The 8,409-nt window shown below is 34.5% G+C and overlaps 1 non-coding gene across 1 annotated transcript; it reads left to right on the top strand.

Annotated features, from left to right (window-relative positions):
* The first annotated feature begins 4,234 nt into the window (after positions 1-4,234).
* On the top strand, positions 4,235-4,306 carry TRNAC-GCA (transfer RNA cysteine (anticodon GCA)). Its single transcript has one exon. It is a non-coding gene; the product is annotated as a tRNA-Cys (tRNA).
* Positions 4,307-8,409: the final 4,103 nt, after the last annotated feature.

Raw genomic sequence — 8,409 nt, forward strand, 5'->3', positions numbered from 1 at the left:
AGAGTTTTTCTGTAATATCTTCAAAACAAACACAAGAACTCGAAAAGCAGAAACGTAGTGAACTAGACAATACGATTTGGCATATGATACCTTTACCACAATTCACCTATCTGCTCTTGGTATGCCGCTATTTACAGAACCCGCAAAAGACTCTTAATCTATCTACAGTGGCAAGTCGAAAGCAGATAGATGAGTTGTGACAATGGTATCACATGCAAAATCATATTCTCTAGTCCATTACGTTCCTGCTTTTCGAATATTTTTATTTGGTTTGAAGGTATTACAGAAAAACTGTAAAATTAGTGATAGTTTAATTTCGCTGTAGTGAAGACCCTTAACCCTTCTCCGGGCAAGACATTTTTGTAACATAGAAGAGCATGCGGAACACGTAAATTCAATGTGTATTGTCACATACTGTTCCTACTAAATGTTACAGTTACGGGTTCAACAAATAATTGTGTGACCATTTCATAAAATATTTCAGAGGAATTGCACTTAAGTTATACAGGGCCTCCTAGGCCCCGGTTGCACGGATACGTCAGGAAAAGATTTTCAACTTTTTTTTTTTTTAAAAAAAAAAAAAAAGAATCATTAACTTTACAATTCGATATGTTCATGATTTTAACTACGACTAAGGATAGAAGAATTCAGAATTTTATGTCGAATATTTTTATTTGGTTTGAAGGTATTACAGAAAAACTGTATAATTAGTGATAGTTTAATTTCGCTGTAGTGAAGACCCTTAACCCTTCTCCGGGCAAGACATTTTTGTAACATAGAAGAGCAACCGGGGCCTGTTAGACCCAGTATATATTTTAAGTGCGGAACACGTAAATTCAATGTGTATTATCACATACTGTTCCTACTAAATGTTACAGTTACGGGTTCCACAAATAATTGTGTGAACATTTCATAAAATATTTCAGAGGAATTGCACTTAAGTTATACAGGGCCTCCTAGGCCCCGGTTGCACGGTTACGTCAGGAAAAGATGTTCAACTTTTTTTTTAAAAAAAAAAAAGAATCATTAACTTTACAACTCGATATGTTCATGATTTTAATTACGACTAAGGATAGAAGAATTCAGAATTTTATGTCATTGAAATATGTATGGTTATTGAGAAATTTGAAAATAAAAATTGAAGCCACTGGGCCTGGGAGGCCCTACTTGCCCGGATAAGAATTAAATACACTATAATTTTCTTATGTAAATTAGTCCGAATTCTTCAACTTGTATATGGAATTGGTGATATTTCAACCAAAAAAATGTTTTCAATCGTTGTCCACTTTCACTCGCAACATCCTCTTTGTAACTTCTTACATATACAACAGATTAACTTAATTTCTTTTATTTGAATTGTCGCGTTCAGTGCACAAGGTAATCAAGTCCCCCTTTTTTTGGGCGGGGCATATTTCGTCTTTAAGATCTGTTTCTGAAGCTCTTTTAAAAACTTATAAGATACGTGTCCTGATATTTTAAGCGAGTCTCATAATGTATAAAATAATGTTAACTTTTCCACATACAAACTTTATCTCTCTTTTTCTCACAACTTTCGGTAATTAGACTTGATTGATTCCTTTGTGCTTTTGAACTCCCAAATTATAAATTTCTTCGGATGACAATAATGTTTCATTGAATACGAAATCGCAATCGTTGAATACATTTCGATTTATTGGCTATATTTTAATTGAACTCTCTCCACATTATGCTTTGCTATTGCAGATACCTCACTATAAGATTTATTAATAGGGGGAAAAAATCTTCTTGAAATCTTTCACTTTAATATCCCACGATTTTGCCCTTTAAGCTAAGGGAAATGGATGATTAATGTTAATGAATGGATGATGGAAAAATTGGTGAAATGACAGTGTGGGAGGAAATTGAAGGACCCGAGAAAACCCACAAGTATGATGTTGTCCACCACAATCTTACTACCACAGGAATCGAACCAGGAACCCCACGCACCAGGATTAAGCGCTCTACTATTGAACCACAGTGTTTCCATAATAGGGGGAAATATGCCTCTTTTAGAGCCTGTCTATCCCATCTATGCCCTCGGAAACTATGCGAACTATACTTCGGCCTCATCCCCGGCAACCTCTGACGGAAGAAATACTCTCTTCGCTTACGGAAAAGAAGTGAATGACCTTAGGTGTGTTGCCAATTTGTCATTCAGTAGTTTGGTCTTGACGAGTGAAGATCATAGGCTACTTTGAATGGCGCCCTTACAATGTGACATCTGTAAATTCTCTTGAAAATATACGCGAGTGCTCTAATTTTGGTGGCGAGTTTTTATTAGTTACTCTTGGGATTTTCTCGAAAGCGTTTCCTCGATTTTGTCCATGTTTCGTAAGTAAATTTACAAGATGGGGTACATTATTTCTTTTTAGAATACGAACAATTGATAGTTAAAAGTTAGAATGATTCTTAGGGGACGATTTAGTCAAAAATAGCTCATGCAACTGCCAATATATACCGAAAACCCCCAAAAGAATAATAAATAGAATTGACTGAGATGAAATATTTACAAGAATAATAAGTTAGGGTCTGAATCCGAGTTGATTCTTGGAAGGAGCAGATAATATTTGGTGAGGCAACTCGGGAGGTAGTTACATTAAGAGATAGTGAACCCTGGTCTAGAAATAGTACATGTCTATCATAATAAAAGCGCATTATCACCAAATTACATGAACTTCGAAATATGAACCATTTTATAAAACAAGCAAATTCGTAGCTCTTCGTATGATGTTATAAGAGCAAAATGTTCAATTTGCATTTTTATGTTATCAAGTATATTGTAGACAGTATTTTTTTCGTTTATGTTTCATCATCTCTGTATGGTTCTTAATAACACTGGTTAGTTAAGTAACTTACAAGTAATACCTAACATTAATGGTAAAATGCCTTTTTTTTGTCTATTTTTATAGTCCTGTGTGAAGTATGAAAATAATGCCTTTCATCATTTTTTATTTTACTTACTTGTTTTATTATTTATTTATTTATTTATTTATTTTATTTGCATTCTTAGTACAACTTAGCCAACTATAATAATCTGGATTCTGCTTTTTAGGATAGAGTATTACGTAGGTCCCATGGTGTAATGGTTAGCACTCTGAATCCAGCGATGCGAGTTCAAATCTCGGTGGGACCTCGTGCCCATTTTTGCTTTTCTTACTGCTTATCCATAAAAAATATATTACCTGTTAACCCTGATGCCTATAACCAACATATTATCGGTTTTCATAAACTAATCTATTTGATAAACTCTAGAAAGAAATTAGGACTTGATCTAAATAAAGTTCGTCTTGTCCAATCAACATTTTCTACTCAAGACTATGTCCCGAAAGGCGTGATTCCGAATCTACTGTTGAAGAATCCCTGGGATTTATCTGAATCGCGAACAAACACAATAAAACAAAAGAAGATAACAAACTCGATTTACGGAATGTAATCGCTACTGCCCTCATGTTTCCCGTGAGCAGCCTCGGGTCGATTCTCGGTGGAAACACTTGCTCAGAAAAGTGTAAAACATGTTTCAGGTCCACCATCGTGAGTGAGGCTTTCCTGGGTTTTTCAAATTCACACCAGACAAATGTCGGGATGGTACCTAACACTAAGTTCTTAAGCCACTTTCTTTCTTCCTTCCCCAGGGAATTGATATTAAACTTAAGGGACGCTTAGGCTATTTTAGCACTAACACTTTCAATTAAAATAAGAATTTTAAGCGACTGAGTACTCATGGATATGGACAGCAAAGGATCCTACCACAAATTGGACTTGAAACTCGGAACACATAAAAGATATAAAATACATGGAATTTTGATTTTAAATGGAGTAAGTCTTGTATCTCTAATTATACATCACATGCATATGGTCACGTATGAAGAACTGTCCGAGTCGTAGTGCTATATATAATTAGTATTTATTTGAACATTACCTGTAAAATAGAGTTCTTGAGCAAAAATCCAGATTGTCCAGCCTACATTGCATGCATTATTGCATTCAAGGCATCAGTTACGTTACTACGATAATCATTATCTATATTTTTAAAAAGCACTTGCATCACGTTAAAAATCATTAATTTTTACTATGCACAATAGCAATTAGGACACATGAGGCAATCACGTGATTTAAAGTAAGTAAATAAATAATTATTATAGTCAGTACCTGAATAATTTGAAATGAAATTTTATATTTTCATTATTTCATTATCGAGACAGCTGGTAAAGCGCAAGGGGGTATAGCTCAGTGGTAGAGCATTCGACTGCAGATCGAGAGGTCCCCGGTTCAAACCCGGGTGCCCCCTTCACGTTTTTATTAGTAACTAGAAAAGATAGACGGGCACTTAGTACAATGCTCATAATCTTTGCAGCAAGATACAAAGTGTAGTGATTACATTGGAAATATCCAGCAAGAAAAGCATATTTGAAGAAAGCTCCCCCTGTAATTGAATTGTGGTATATGAGGAATATGCAATGGTAAGTTGTTAGCGGGAAAAACTAGTACATCATTTGTCACATTCCTAGTATGACAACGCCTTGTCAAACGACACCCTACCAAATGCCATTGTTTCTCATTATTATCGTTCTCAATGTTTGACAATTTTTACTCAACATATTATTCCTTAAACGTATTTGTAATTAACAGTTCATCAATTGAGAAAGAAAACTAGGAATTGTAAGCAGCAATATTGTCCTGTAGCCGAGCACTTTGTACACTAAACCCTACCTTCACGATCTTCGACATCGACGTCAACTGAAACATTTTCCGCAGTTTATTGTGGCACCAAAAGTCAAGATCCTAAACATCATCATTATTATTATTATTATTATTATTATTATTATTATTATTATTATTATTATTATTATTATTATTATTATTATTATTATTATTATTATTATTATTATTATTATTACAGGTAGGCAGGTCAGGTAGCCAGAATGGTAGAAGGTTTTCGAAGTTTTGAATGGAAATCCCATCGGATAACTATCATTAGGAAGACTTAAGCCCACATAGGAGGACAATATTAAGGTGGATTTCACAGAAATAAGAATACAAAGTAGAAACTGCATCCTAAGGACAGAAGTCAATAGAGAGCTTTTATGAATGCGTCATTGAACATAGTTCCATAGACCATAGAGTTTCTTATTATTAAGTTATTGCTCTTATGTAATATCTGAATTGTACTGCACTATATGAAGATTTACTATCAAAATTAAGGGTCTTCACTACAGCGAAATTAAACTAACGCTAATTTTAGAGTTTTTCTGTAATATCTTCAAAACGAACACAAGAACTCGAAAAGCAAAAACGTAGTGAACTAGACAATACGATTTGGCATATGATACCTTTACCACAATTCACCTATCTACTCTTGGTATGCCGCTATTTAGAGAAACCGCAAAAGACTCTTAATCTATCTACAGTTGCAAGTCGAAAGCAAATAGATGAGTTGTGATAATGGTATCACATGCAAAATCATATTCTCTAGTCCATTACGTTCCTGCTTTTCGAATATTTTTATTTGGTTTGAAGATATTACAGAAAAACTGTAAAATTAGTGATAGTTTAATTTCGCTGTAGTGAAGACCCTTAACCCTTCTCCGGGTAAGACATTTTTGTAACATAGAAGAGCAACCGGGGCCTGTCAGGCACAGTATATATTTTAAGTGCGGAACACGTAAATTCAATGTGTATTGTCACATACTGTTCCTACTAAATGTTACAGTTACGGGTTCAACAAATAATTGTGTGAACATTTCATAAAACATTTTAGAGGAATTGCACTTAAGTTATACAGGGCCTCCTAGGCCCCAGTTGCACGGTTACGTCAGGAAAAGGTTTTCAACTTTTTTTTTAAAAAAAGGAATCATTAACTTTACAACTCGATATGTTCATGATTTTAACTACGACTAAGGATAGAAGAATTCAGAATTTTATGCCATTGAAATATGTATGGTTATTGAGAAATTTGAAAATAAAAATTGAAGCCACTGGTCCTGGGAGGCCCCAGTAGCCCGGATAAGAATTAAATACACTATAATTTTCTTATGTAAACTAGTCCGAATTCTTCAACTTGTATATCGAATTGGTGATATTTTAACGCGAAAAATGTTTTCAATCGTTGTCCACTTTCACTCGTAACATCCTCTTTGTAACTTCTTACATATACAACAGATTAACTTAATTTCTTTTATTTGAATTGTCGCGTTCAGTGCACAAGGTAATCAAGTCCCGCCTTTTTTTTTGGGGGGGGGGGGGCATATTTCGTCTTTAAGATCTGTTTCTAAAGCTCTTTTAAAAACTTATAAGATACGTGTTCTGATATTTTAAGTGACTCTCATAATGTATAATACAATGTTAACTTTTCCACATACAAACTTTATCTCACTTTTTCTCACAAATTTCGGTAATTAGACTTGATTGATTCCTTTGTGCTTTTGAACTCCCAAATTATAAATTTCTTCGGATGACAATAATGTTTCATTGAATACGAAATCGCAACCGTTGAATACATTTCAATTTATTGGCTATATTTTAATAGAACTCACTCCACATTATGCTTTGCTATTGCAGATACCTCACTATAAGATTTATTAATAGGGGAAAGAAATCTTCTTGAAATCTTTCACTTTAATATCCCACGATTTTACCCTTTAAGCTAAGGGAAACGGATAATTAATGCAAGTGAATGGATGCTGGAAAAAATTAGTGAAATGACAATGTTGGAGGAAATGGAAGTACCCGAGAAAACCCACAAGTATGATGTTGTCCACCACGATCTTACTACCACAGGAATCGAACCAGGAACCCCACTTCCAAGAGTAAGCGCTCTACTATTGAACCACAGTGTTTCCATAATAGGGGGAAATATGCCTCTTTTAGAGCCTGTCTATCTCATCTATGCCCTCGGAAACTATGCGAACTATACTTCGGCCTCATCCCCGGCAACCTCTGACGGAAGAAATACTCTCTTCGCTTACGGAAAAGAAGTGAATGACCTTAGGTGTGTTGCCAATTTGTCATTCAGTAGTTTGGTCTTGACGAGTGAAGATAATAGGCTACTTAGAATGGCGACCATACAATGTGACATCTGTAAATTCTCTTGAAAATATACGCGAGTGCTCTAATTTTGGTGGCGAGTTTTTACTAGTTACTCTTGGGATTTTCTCGAAAGCGTTTCTTCGATTTTGTCCATGTTTCGTAAGTAAATTTACAACATGGGGTACATCATTTCTTTTTAGAATACAAGCAATTGATAGTTAAAAGTTAGAATGATTTTTAGGGGACGATTTAGTCAAAAATAGCTCATGCAACTGCCAATATATACCGAAAACCCCCAAAAGAATAATACATAGAATTGACTGCGATGAAATATTTACAAGAATAATAAGTTGGGGTCTGAATCCGTGTTTATTCTTGGAAGGAGCAGATAATATTTAGTGAGGCAACTCGGGAGGTAGTTACATTAAGAGATAGTGAACCCAGGTCTAGAAATAGTACATGTCTATCATAGTAAAAGCGCACTATCACCAAATTACATGAACTTCGAAATATGAACCATTTTATAAAACAAGTAAATTCGTTGTCCCTCGTATGATGTTATAAGAGCAAAATGCTCAATTTGCATTTTTGTGTTATCAAGTATATTGTAGACAGTATTTTTTTCGTTTATGTTTCATCATCTCTGTATGGTTCTTAATAACACTGGTTAGTTAAGTAACTTACAATTAATACCTAACATTAATAGTAAAATGCCTTTTTTTGTCTATTTTTATAGTCCTGTGTGAAGTATGAAAATAATGCCTTTCATCATTTTTTATTTTTACTTACTTGTTTTATTATTTATTTATTTATTTATTTTATTTTATTTGCATTCTTAGTACAACTTAGCCAACTATAATAATCTGAATTCTGCTTTTTAGGATAGAGTATTACGTAGGTCCCATGGTGTAATGGTTAGCACTCTGGACTCTGAATCCAGCGATAGAGTTCCTTTTCATAACAACCTTTAGGAACGAATATCAGTCTTTCTTCAGTGACAAGGAAAATGAACACCCTAAGAGCCATCCAAACCCATGATTGGTTATTGTATGATTGATTTATTTGACAAATTAAACGCAAATGAGGTTTATAAACCATACGTGTGGTCTCCGTCCAGATTATATGTTTGTATACCACATCTGTCGTCAACAGAACGATCAGTTGATGTTTATATGAGACACCCATACCTTTCCTTCGTTCAAATATTGTGTTTATATATCACGCCCGTCTCTAAAGGGTTTAGGAACGGCTATCAGTCTTTCTTCAGAGACGCAAAAATTGGAGGCCCTAAAAGCCATCCGAGCCTATGATTCGGCATTGAATAACTTATTTGACAAATTAAATGCAAATGATTGGGTATTGAAT

The sequence above is a fragment of the Thermobia domestica genome, chromosome 14 (assembly GCF_964235325.1).
Source record: "Thermobia domestica chromosome 14, izTheDome1.hap1.1, whole genome shotgun sequence".
In the NCBI taxonomy this organism is placed as follows: domain Eukaryota; kingdom Metazoa; phylum Arthropoda; class Insecta; order Zygentoma; family Lepismatidae; genus Thermobia; species Thermobia domestica.